This window comes from Diceros bicornis, chromosome 2 (assembly GCF_020826845.1).
Source record: "Diceros bicornis minor isolate mBicDic1 chromosome 2, mDicBic1.mat.cur, whole genome shotgun sequence".
Lineage (NCBI taxonomy): Eukaryota > Metazoa > Chordata > Mammalia > Perissodactyla > Rhinocerotidae > Diceros > Diceros bicornis.
In genome coordinates, this window is record NC_080741.1 from 24,003,522 (window position 1) to 24,016,392 (window position 12,871).

Here is a 12,871-nt window from a genome sequence, read left to right on the forward strand (position 1 = left end):
CCACTTTCTGGAAAGGGCAGCTCAGATGATGTTAGCCCATATGTCCTGAGGGAGCCTTGCTGTGAGCTTCAGTGGCAAGACTAGGAGCACGGAGGCAAGGCTGGGGGTAGGCAGGTGAGAGGCATTGGAGAAGGAGCTGGTGGGCTTTGTAGAATCCAAGGTCAGCCATAATTAGGTGAGGGCAGAGATTAGAGCTGGGATCAATGCAGAGTTCTTGGTCAAGTCTTGAAGGAGCAGTTTGGTACCAAAGATAATTTGCGAGAAGGAGCTCAGGAGCACAGGCAAGGAGAGGGGACGATGGGGTGGGAGGCCAACGCCTGGATCTTGGATGCAGGGCATTGCTTGCTAAAGAAAAATGGGATGGAGTAATCCCAAACCTCTTTTTCTCTATGTGTGGTTGGAAAGCACCTCTATCCGAATCACTCAGGGAGTATGTTAAGGTGCAGATTGCTGGGTCCCCCTGACTCAGAGACAATGGGGTGGGGCTTGAGAATCTTAAAATAAAAATGACCCTGGTGATTCTGATGTAGAGTATCTGCAGTCTAATTTGAAACCTGTAGGTGGAGGGAAGTGTGCTTACCTGTTTCGGTGAGGCATAAAGAGAGGAGAAAAGGATTGTTTTTAACGCTAAACTGAACTACCCCCGTTGTATTTTGTGTTTTCATGCCAATTATCTCCTTATGTCTCCATGTAGTTTTTTAATATTTTTTCATGAGTATTAATCTTGACTTCTCTAACTAAATTAAAGTTATCTGATGGTCAGGGACCATGTCTTTCACTTCTTTGTGTCTTGCATAGTCCCCAATTTAGTGCTGGGCATGTGGAATTTCAATAACCACCTTCTGACTTCAAGAATTAATTACACAGCCATCCTTGCTCCCACCTTTCCTGTGATCAACATTTTTGCAAATGTGCTGATTATCTTAGAGAAGCAGTATGATAAGATGTGGATGCATCTGCATAAAACTTTTCTCATTATTTGTAAAATGCTTTATTGCAATGGTTCTCCACCTTGGAGGCCTAATAGTGTGTTTAAAAATCCTGTTCCCAGGCCATACCCAAGACCAATTAATTAAGAATCTCTGAGTGGGACTCAGGCATTACTGGAGAAGGAAGAGGAAGAGCTGCCAGAAGCTGGGAGTTTGGAGGAGGAGCTTCTGCAGGGCAAGTGGTTAAGTCTTGGAAGGGAATTTTGAGTGCCTGGTGCTCAGACCTCTGCAGGAGGCATGCCTGGTTGGTACTCTGAGCTCTAGTGGGGCACAGCCAACCATGCAGGTGGGAAGGTTTGGTTGGTACTCAAGCAGAAAAAAGGGCAAGACCAGCTGGTACTCAAATCGTGAGGGTGGGATGGGGGCCACTAGCATGGCTGCGACGAGTACTGCTGAGAAGGTGTAATAAGGCTGATGCCATGAGTGCCAAAAGAATTAGGAGTTTGGAGCCATAGCTGTTCTCTCCTGCTGGAGTGATGTAGTCTGGAGCTGGAAGCAGGAGAGTTAAGTCCCTTCTCCCTTCCTCTTTTCTTCCAATCTGTAAAATGGTAGGCCATCAGGCAAGGGAGTCTGGACATGTAGTTTATAGACTACTAGTCCCAATTTCGTGGAACATCATAGAGAAGGATGGAAGAATGGGTTCATTGCTGATAGAAAGGAGATAAATAACCAGAACACCAGGCTAGTAAATGATAAAGCTAGAACTGGAACCCAGATAGTCTTGCTTCAGAGCCCATGCTAACCACCACACTTTGCTGGAGAGGCCAGCTCATCTTTCCTCCCCTGTGGGCAGGTACTTACCTGGTTTTCTATTCGGAAGCTGAGAGAGAGAGGAAAACTAGTATTTTGTTCCTGGGTTGGGCATCTGCTGAAGCCACTAGGCCTGTTGATTTGCCCCAGTGCTCTCTGAGTGGGAGAAAAACACAGGGGAGAGATGATATGATGGTTCTGGCAAGAAGAGTGAGGACCGAGTTACTCCTTGAGTTCCAATTCTTCAATGGTACTAAAGATGGATTCTCATGCCTATAGGCTCTAGAATTGGAAATTTGGAGGATGGATGAGACTAGGGGCTGCTGGATTTTTGGGAACCTCTACAGTGTGGGGCAAGGAGACTCATGCCTTAGAGAGCACTACTGGGAGTCATTGGTATATACAGCTACAATTTTTCAAGGAACCGTCAAAGCAGAGGGGATGGTAGGGATGGATTCCCTCCTTAGTAGGGCCAGTGGAGACCTCTAACTGCCTCATTGAGGATATGGACCATGAAATAGATCAGGCACCTAACCCAGGAGCATGCCCAGGATAGGGGGGTGTTCACATACGGGAACAGTGCTTCTGGTCAACAAAGAAGAAGACAGAGCAGTCACATTAGGAGTAGCCCTTTTCTTTTCCTCCTTCCACATGAATAATAAGCATAGGGAAGAAGGAGGGATGGGAAAGAAAGAGCAGATAGTATTCCCTACTGACCACCAGAGCCACAACGCTACTGCCCAGGGGATGGGAGAACTCTGAATTGAATCCAAGGTCTTAAATAGTAAGGACTACCCCTTTAGTAACCCAAAGGGGACTGTTTTATAAATGAAAGTGACTGAAAATGATGGAATCAGGCTGAGGTATCATCAAGGATGTCCACTAATCTGCAGAAAAATTGGGTGGTTTGGCAAAGCACAGTTGGTAGTAGTTACTAGAAAAATAAAATACCTTCATAATTTATACCTTGATAACTTCAAACTCTTCAGTCCAACCAGCTATGGTTTACAAGTCTTATAAACCCAGGGTCCCATATGACCCAGTCTGAAAGCATATCTTGTTCAAGGATTATATTTTCAAAGCCAAAAGTTATTAAAAGGGAATTCTTTTCTCTATTTGAACTTTGGAAATCTGTGATAGGATCTAAACACAAGTCTACAGCAACTCTTTTCTCTTCAATCAACTTGCTCACACTTTGCAATTACTCTAATGTCTCTCTCCTCAAATCACTTAAAAATTCCTCTCTCTCCAACATACAGGACTACTTCTCATCTCCTCCTATCTCCCTCTCTCAGCACTTTGATACATAAATTGTCTTTAAACATTTTTCTTTTTTTTTCCTTTTTCTTTTCTTCTTGCTTTTTTTTTTTTTTTTGTCTTCTCCCCATCCTCCCAATTATGCCTCAGAAAAGCTCAAAGAACCAGTTAGGGGAAGATGGACTCCACAGAGAGTGCTGCAGAGATGCTGGGGCAGGGCCTGAGAAGGGGAACAACAGAAGGGGGAATTTTCTTTGTCAGGCAGGTGGTGGTGTTGGCATGGGGGCAGGGACAGCCACAAATCCTCAGACAGTGCTAACTTTTTTTTATCATAAATGAAAAAAAATTAACGTTTTCTGGTGCTTACAGATCACAAAATATTTTTATGTATCTTATATCAATTGCTCCTTAAAGCTCTGAGAGTATTATGCCCACTCTACAGGTGAGGGAACAGGGCTCAGGCAGGCTAAGTGACTTGAATAAATTAGTGGGACAGAACCTCAGGATTTGAAGCCTGACTTTGCCCAGCGCTGCGTCTCTTCTGCCACCTTTCTCTCCAATATGTACTTTATTCTCTCTATCTGCTGTTCTCTCAGAGGATGCTTTCCCCATTACCTCCCTCTTATCGCTCTCCCCTACTATTTTGGACCTACCAGCAATTTCCTTCCTGATTTGAAATCACATGGTTCTTATTGACCAAGAAGCAGCAAAGACTAAGAAGTTTCAGTTTTTTGCTTTTTTAATGACAGAAGAAGAAGACTTTTAAAGAGACTTCATCAAGTCCATTCTTCCTCAGAATGGCATGTGTGTTTGGGCTGCCTGTTAACATCACGACTCCTGACTCGTGTGGCTAGGAAGTAAGGAGACAGACTATTTTAACAAACACTCAGCAACAAAACATCCAAATGCTGGAGGTGCTCTCATTGTCCAGAATGATCTGACAGCTTTTTGTGGAATGTGTCTCAGAGCTAGTTTATAAGCCACATAAGACAATACATCTAATTTTCTTTACTTATGGCCCTTTTGGCCCCAGGAGGGTTACTTGGCTTAATCTGTTGCCTTGTTCACTAGTCTTTTGTCTGCTTTTGAGAATGAAATCTGTTCCTCGAGGACAAATATTTGATATCGTCAAAGATAAATATCTATCTATCTATCTATCTATCTATCTATCTATCTATCCATCATCTGTATCTCTGTTAAAATACCCAAGAGCCTCCTAGGGTGATTAGATGTGCAGACTCAGGAACATGACTTTGCAGTCATCTGACCTTCAGCATGACTAATATAGGCCCGAGCTGAAAGATGTTCTGTGACATGGGCAAGTGACTGGCTACTGACTGTTGGGTGGGTGGGAGGTGGGGGCATGGAGAGTGACTGTTGTAAACTCCCAGGAGCTCCCAGCTTCAGCATGTGAGGTGAAGCAGCTCCAGTAGGGGAGGGGTAGGCCTGGAGACAGTTACAGTTGTAACTGGCAACCTGGGAGCGGAGAATTCAGAAGCTGGGGGATGAGTGCACAGACCCCATCAAGGGGACCTGAGGGTTCCTGGGCCAACCACTGATATGATCAGATTGGTCATACATTTGATCATGTTGGCCATTAAGGCAGGTTGACAAAACCAGTTTGACCATTTTCACTGAAAAGATGTGACCTGGCATTGCTGAGTACTGATTGGGCAATGCCATTTTACAGGCATGTAAATGTTCTTAAAGAGATTATTTAACCTACGTGCAATAGAGTGAAATAGAATTGCTTTAATTTTTTTTTTTTTTTTCTGAGCACCACTCTTCTTAGATTATTTGAACCCTTAAAAGAGGCAGAAGAGAAATTCCATTTGTAGGACTCGATCAGTGCATGCCTTTGCTGGGCTACTCTTTCCTCAGCTTACTGCTTTAATTTGGTCGATAGGTTTATCCCCAGGTTTGACCGACTGTGCTTGTTCCTTTCTTTGTTGTGAAACAAGTGAGGTGCTTCCTTCGAGTCTCTTCTCTTTGAGGAAGGGCAAGACAAGAGGACTGAGGGAGTGGAGAAGAGGGTGAGTTTCCGAGGTGCCCCGCACTTTCTGCAGACTGCATAAACTCTGGTGCAGCCCCAGAGAAGGTAGACCTAGAAGTCAGGGAAACCCTCAAGAGGACTGAGGTCCCTCATTACTTTTTTGCCAGTTTTGTTAAGTATAAATCAAATATTTTATTATTTATGAGACCTGCTTAAAAATCATCACAATTTTATATTGTGGCAGACTATGTAACTGCGTATCAATAATACACGTGATTGCAGTGAAGGCATAGCGGGTGTATTAGTTTCCTGTGGCTGCTGTAACAAATTACCACAAACTTCGTGGCTTAAAACAAAAGAAAGATATTCTTTCACAGTTCCGGAGGCCAGAAGTCTGAAATCAAGGTGTTGGTAGGCCCGTACTCCCTCCGAAGTCTCTCGTAAAGAATCCTTCCTTGCCTCTTCCAGCTTCTGGTGGCTCCAGGTGTTCCTTGGCTTGTGGCTGCAGAACTCCAATCTCCGCCTCCATCTTCACACGGCCTCCTCTTCTGCCATGTGTCTCTTCTCTGTGTGTCTCTTGTAAGGACACTTACAAGAGGTCGCTGTATTTAGGGCCCACCTGGATAATCCAGGATGATCTCCTCTCAAGACCTTTAACAATTACATCTGCAAAGATCCTTTTTACAAATGAGGTCACATCCAGGATAGGATGTGGCTGCAGCATTTTGGGGGCCATCATTCAACCCACTGCAGTGGGTTTGTTGATGTTCTTGTGTACCTTAAAATATCTGACCTTTGGCATCTAAAATTTCTTATAACCATGAGCTAACCCTTACTGAGCACTTTCTTTGTGCCATACACAGGGCAACGGGTTGAGCTTATTGTTTTATAACAATTTTCATAACAATTCTATGAGGTAGCTCCTATTGTAATTTCCATTGCATAGATGAGAAAGCTGAGGTTTGGAAAGGTTAAGTGATTTGTCCAGGGTCACAGAGCTTCTGCGATGGTGAGGGGTGGGGCCAAGATTATGTCAGAGTCCATCTGCTTTGGGTTTGGGCTCTTAACCATTACGCTGTGGAAGAAATAAATAAATATATGGTAACTGTCTTAAAACCTTCAATTCAAAAACAAATGTTTTTATTTCTATTCAAGCCCTTAAAAATTGCTGGTGAGCACATATTGTTGACACACACGCATGTCCTAATTATCCACGTGCTTATCTCGATCCTAGATCCAAGACATATAGCACAACCCAGTAAATGAGTTTATTTCGAAGTAAAACAAATATTATGTTTCTAGGAAATAACCAGTGGTGGAGATCTTCTTTCAAAACTAATTTTAAAGTTTGAGGAAAGGCAAAAAGCTAAGTTTTTCTAAGCAATATTGAATTTCCTCAATTTCCCTCAATGTAGGTAACTATTTGAGAGTCTGCATAGTAGTAAGACAGAACACAATACACCTTCAATTGAGCATTTCCTCGAAATCCTCAGTTGTGATTTTTTTGGCTTTCTTGACTTAGAACAAGATCCAAGGATTTTGAATTATCTTTGGCATGTTGATTACCTCCAAGTAAGAAGAAAAATGCACTCTGCAGCCTGTTATAGTGGAAATAGCAGTTGATTATGACTCTGGAGAACAATTTCCAGCCTGACTTGAGTCAAACTAGCTGGTGTAACTTTTAGAAGGTCATTTCATTCCTCTGAACCTCAGTTTTCTTATTTAAAATGGGCTGGATCAGACCATTTGCTTGGTCTTTTATGGTTTGATAAAAGATATGGAGCCTCAGAAAAGTGCCCGTACACAATGTTATATACAATGAAAGATTCTCATGCTTCCTGTAGCCCATTCATGAATCTCCTTGTTATCTGTGGACCCCAAGTTATGAACCCTGGACTAGACCATCTCTGAAGTCCCATCTGGCTCCAATTTGCTAGGATCTTTTCATACTTGTGTTACCCTCATCTATTAGAGAGAGAATTATGTGTGACTTTATGAAACAAAATCCTTCAATAAACAGAGAATGAGGGGAAGGCCATGTGAGAGATGACAGAAATGCATCTATTTTACCATAGAGAAAAACGTACAAATGTTGAAAGAGCTCTTGGAATATGACGCCTCTATGAAAGTCTGTCAATCATCTGGCACGTATTGAAGGGTTTCAACTTTTGAAAGATTTTGACTTCTGAGTTTTCATAAAATTACATTTTCCATCTGATGCCAGGGAGGCAATAGTGCTTTTGTCACAGCCAGAATCCAAGTGAAATGGCTGCTGGCAGTTCCAAGGAGTCAGAAAAAGTTCATGTGGCAGAGGGATTATGCCCCGTGCACAAAGAAGCTGTGCTCTTCTTCCAGAGTGGGTGTGTGCGAGCTGGCACTCTGAGGATGCTCAGTTGGCACAAGGGGAGATGCCCAGGAGATAAGATTTCCACTGCACACACGACCCAATTGTTAGAGCTTATATGTTAAGGGATTAACACTTTTTTTCTGAATCAATTCTCCTATTAAAGACCTATTGCTTTGTAGTGTGTATTTCCCCAAGTCCAAGTTGCCACACAATTATTTAGTTTTGGTTGTTGGTGCTCTGATACCTGCATCATGCCTGTACAGCGAGAATGAGATTCTGGAGACGTTTGTCCTCAGTCATCTGTTGGAGATAACTGACCAGCAGGTGAGGTCAGGTCAGCAGAGCTGAGCTTGTGGGTTGGCTTTTCCTTGGGGCCTCACGAAGTTTATTGTAATGGTTACTTTTGTAAGCCTTGCTTGAGTATCAATGTATATACGTGTGTGTCTGCATACAGAGGTGTACATGAGATTCAGGATGATAAGACAAGAGAGAACCAGATGGCCCCAGGGCCCATGGTTAGAAAGAAGAGAACTGAGTGTCAAACTCTATCTCCTGATGTCCAAATCTAATCTTCCTGCATTGTTCTAGAGCAATGCTATCCAATAGAACTTTCTGTGGTGGTGGAAATATTCTTTATCCGCACTGTCCAATACGTGGCCACTACCCACACGCGGCTGCAAGTACTCGCAACGTGGCTAATAGGATGGAAAACTGACCATTTTGATTTAATTAATTAAAATTTAAATTTAAATAGCCACATATGACTAATGGCTACTGTACTGGACAGCACAGTCCAGTATGGTATGGTCCCTTCTGATTTCATTTTCAAGGAATATTCTCCAAATATGAAACTCTGTGTCTTAAATTACTGACATCCTTTTAATAGGCAAATCTAACGATCAGCTTAGAATGAAAACGAAGCCTTATTAGCCTGTCTGCATAAATAAAGATGTGCTTCATTACTGCCTGCTCAATAGCTTGGTTTCTTGGTAATATTTGCGCCCATTCATGCACACATGTGTCACACACACATCAAGGCAGTATCCTAATGCATGGCCCCTGTTTCCAACATGTCTCTGTAATCTCTGCCTAGGTGGTACCTGCCAAACCCTCCTTTGTCTACCCTTAGAGTTTTTTGTTCTTATCCCATTCACTTCAAAACATCATTACCATTGCAAACAAGGAAAACGTGTTTATCAGAAACTGCAAACTCCTTGAGGGCCTCATAGGATTAATCACGGTTATAAAGTTTTATTAAACACAATTTTTGTTTAATGACAAGCTCCACCAGTCCTTCCCATTCCAAACCAATCCTGTCCTAAGGGTGAATTGCGCTCAGCAGATTGTTTTCAACAGACTCTTCAAGACAATCCCTATTACTTTGTCATGCACAGAGATATTTTTCTTCCTGGATAATTTGAACTTCCTTAAAAATCACATCTGTTTCATACTTTATTTATTTGTAATTTAAATCCTTAAATTGAATCTTTCATTACTAACATCTGGGCTTGAAATGCAGCCCACTTGAAAAAATACAAATTTTATTTTATTTGTGGTTACCCCCCTTCACTCGGTAGCACTGGTACAAACATTCTCTGGCCAGAGGCAAAACAGCCGGGTATCTTAAAGCTGTGATGCTGTACCACGTGTAATGTGGCTCGCTTGATTGTCCCTGAAGTGACTGGCAATTTGCCCAGAATTAGACTGAATGCACGTAATAAGCTGTAGAATTTCCACAATATTGACAATTAGATATCTCTATACAACAGCAGCTGTGTATTGTTCTCATGGTATGGGCCCCTCAAAGCACCTCCTAAAAAGAAAAAAAAAACCTGGCAGAAGGTTGCAGGCAGCAGAAAGGTAATATACATTGTATGAAATATCTCAAATTCAGATTAATCGGGATGCTTCTATTAGTACAGTTTTCTGCAATGGAAATCATGGCTGGAACAGAATGCTTTGGAATAGGAGTTTATAACACCACATCTGTACCAAGTAATTGCTATATTTTTAGCATGTTTCGGAGGAAGATACCTTTTCTCATTTCCATTGATTGTGAAAGGGAGGGCATTGTATCACCGGCACTCCGGGAGCATTTCAAGTCTTTGGGAGCGAGCAGTTCTGACCCCATGGACACGTTGATATGCTCTTACCCTTCTGAAATGGCTTTGGTCATTTAAAATAACTTTCCCTACCCCCTGAGTGGAAATTAGCCCCAAGAAATCATCTTTGTTTTTGGACAATTTTGATGAAAAAGAGCTCAGCGTCTAATTTGCCATTTTTGCACTCAATACGCAGGGAGCCATTCTGGATAAACATGGAAACATCTCTCCATGTTTCATTCTTTTTCATAATATTTCTCCACCAGCCCGTTTGTTCCATGATTATAGAAAAGAAAAGAGAACATGAAGGAATTGAACTGATAGTTTCTTACTATCTAGAAGCCACGGTCCACTGTCCTAGGATTTGAATATTATTTTAAACCACTCGTTTGAAGTTTGCATTATGAATGGCTAATCTTTGATACTTTGCCCAGTGGATCTAGGACAGGCTGTTGTCTGGAGCCAGACTCCGCAAACTTTGGGTTTTGTTGTTTGTCTCTTTGCGATAGAAATGAACATTTTAAAAGAAAGCTGCTGTTTTTAGAAAAATACCCTAAAACCTCGGGCACAATAAGATGTCATGTTTTCTGTTGCAAATGTTAATTTATCAAGCTAATTACCAACAAAATGTAGCTAAATTGCTGATAGTCTTGAGGCTGATTTGTTGGGTTCTTGAAAGGTTAGCAATAGTGTTTGGGTAGCCTAGAAGCACAGGATTCCTTCTTGCCTCAAATTACATTGTATCCTTCTTTTAGAAAACTCCACATTGTTAAGAACGCATTCAATTTTGGTCCAACACATACATTTGTTTCTCCCTTAAATCTAATTAGAGGAGAAAAGAGAAACCAAATTTCTTACTAGCAAAGAGGACTTATTTTGAAACTTCTAACTTCTCTCTACCAATCCAGTTTAAAATTCCTGCTCTCTCTCTCTTTTAAAATTTATTTATATTTATACTTCTATTCTTTTCCCTTCCCTGGGTGCAATCTTTAATGGTGGCTCATTAATGATTGCCTTTTTTATTTAAAAAGCATCAGGAGGTGAGGTGGGAACACTCTTCTAGGAGTCAGGAATGCTGCATTCTCTAGTTTGGGCTCTGCTCCTAACAAGCTGAGTGACTTTGGAAAGTTGTTTTTGCCTCTCTGGGCTTCAGTTCCCCCAAACGTGAACAAAACATCTGCAGAACCTGATGATCTAGAAGATTCAGTTGATCACGACAATCAAGTAAAAGGCGCCATGGACTCCGAGGTCGGCTTGGGCGATGGAGATTTCTTTTATTGCAAGTGGGCAAGGTGCTTTCTCACACCCACTCTCACCGACTTCCCCCTGTGTGCTTGCACCGGACTGCAGCTGAATCACTGCCTGATGAGGTCAGATCACGCTGCATGTTCCCGTGAACCGAAAACAGGGCTGAGACGGCATGAAATGGTATCGCTTGCATCTTTCTGTTGCCAGCAGCATAACATCGAGTCCCTTTGGTGCGTAATGTACTCTAATAAAGGAGGTTAAAGAGCTAGTACATTAATTGACTCCAGTCCTAGGTCCCTTTTACAACCTGTGTTATCAGCATAAGTACAAGCATGGTGTAGTAAGGAATATCATTATGAAACAGATTTCCTGAGAGAGGAATTAGCTGGCTCTGGTGGGCATCCCAGCTGTAATGAACACACTTCCGTGTTTATGAGTACAGTTATAGATGTACTCTTAACAATTCTGCCAGGGAAGAAAAAGCTTCCCTGGATATCGCACGCCTAATGGAGCATTTTCTCCCACTGGTTCTTGAAGGGTTAATTTGCAGTTTACTATTGAATAACATAAAATGAGCTGTAAATAATGTAATGATATGTATTGTTAAGCTACATATACTCTACCAGGTGCTAGAACACCCACTCCTCACTTAGATATAATCTGGGGCAGTCAACAAACACAGATGTATTTTAACAAAGAGAGAGAGAGAAAGATAAAGACAGTAAGAACAAGAAAAAAAATTAAAACATATGTAAGATAATTTAACCAAGATAGAGATCCAGGTAAAACTTGGCCTATTTTTTTTTTTCTGAGAGTAGCTCCCAGTACTGGGTGAAATACAACAGCATTTTGGCTTGTTTTTGGAACACACACGAGCCAAACACGTGGGAAACACCTTGACAGGCCTTTTGTATAACTACAAGGAAACTGATAATCCTAAATAAATTACACGGGAAAAATATGAATCTTTGAATACTAGTAATTATAATGGTTATTTTTCACTTTTGTAGCACCTGCAAATGATGTATATATAACACAGCCTCAAAAAGCTCTAATTAACTTTTTATTTTTTTCCGTTTACTGGCTTTAACCAGTTTGCATTAATTGGCAATTTATATCTATATATTTTTACCAAATATTTCTATTACTTTTGAGTGGCTGGAAATCACACATTATTGAATTTATTTTCACTGAGTTTGTTTTTAGTTTTTGTCAGCCACTTGTTCTCAACTTCTCCCTGCCTGCCCCTCTCCAGCAAGGGGGTTTGGAGGGAAGTGGAAATTTCTAGGTTGATCTTGTGGGCGGGAGAGACCCACACTTGCTCCTCTGGTGCAGTGACATGACTTCTGACTAATAGTGCCAGTCAGTATTCCTAACTGCTCCTACCAAATGTGCAGGGGCTCCGTTTGGAAGACCTCCAGGCTCGGCTTTTTGACAGATTACTCTGGGCTATTCACGGCAGAAGATTAGTCTGACCGCCACGAAGATGATGCTTTGTTCTGCTTTTGGGTTTAGGGCAAGACAGACCCAGATGAAGCAGAGCTCCGAGGGGTCTTAAAATGGACACCAAATTTAACCCCCCCCTTTGCAATCCTGATTTTTCTGAAATCACCCCATTGCTGCTGTTTTGGGTGGCAATGCCAGGAAAAGAGGGAGGCTGAGATTGTCTGCGGGCTAAACTTGTGACCCGGGAAAGAGAAACTGTGCTAATCACCTCTGGAAATCTGGAGGAAGGAGGAAGCAGCCCACACTTTAGTTTTCTCTGTCTCCCTTCCTTTCTTTTTTTGATTTTGTTTTGTTTTAAAAGAATATGTAGGTGCCCATACCATGTACACAGAAGTAGATGGTTTTAATAAGTAGCAAAGGTTTTAATAAGTATCAAAAAAGTTTCTCAGTTACCAGGGAAGAAAAAAGCCTACTGTCTAGCAGTTGGACTAGTGACCTGGGAAGAGGTGAAGAGGCACATTTACATCAGGAAATCTGAAGTAGGAGGAATCAGATCAGGGGTGTGTGTGTGTGTGTGTGTGTGTGTGTGTGTTATCCTTTTTTAAAGGAATGAACATTTTTTAGCTGCTGTCCACATAGAAGTGGAAGCTGGTGGAAGGTTTTGGCTAGTGTCAAGTGCGTCTCAGACCAGTGACCCATCTCTCTGACTGACCACGGGCCTAGGCCAGAGTGAATGCTT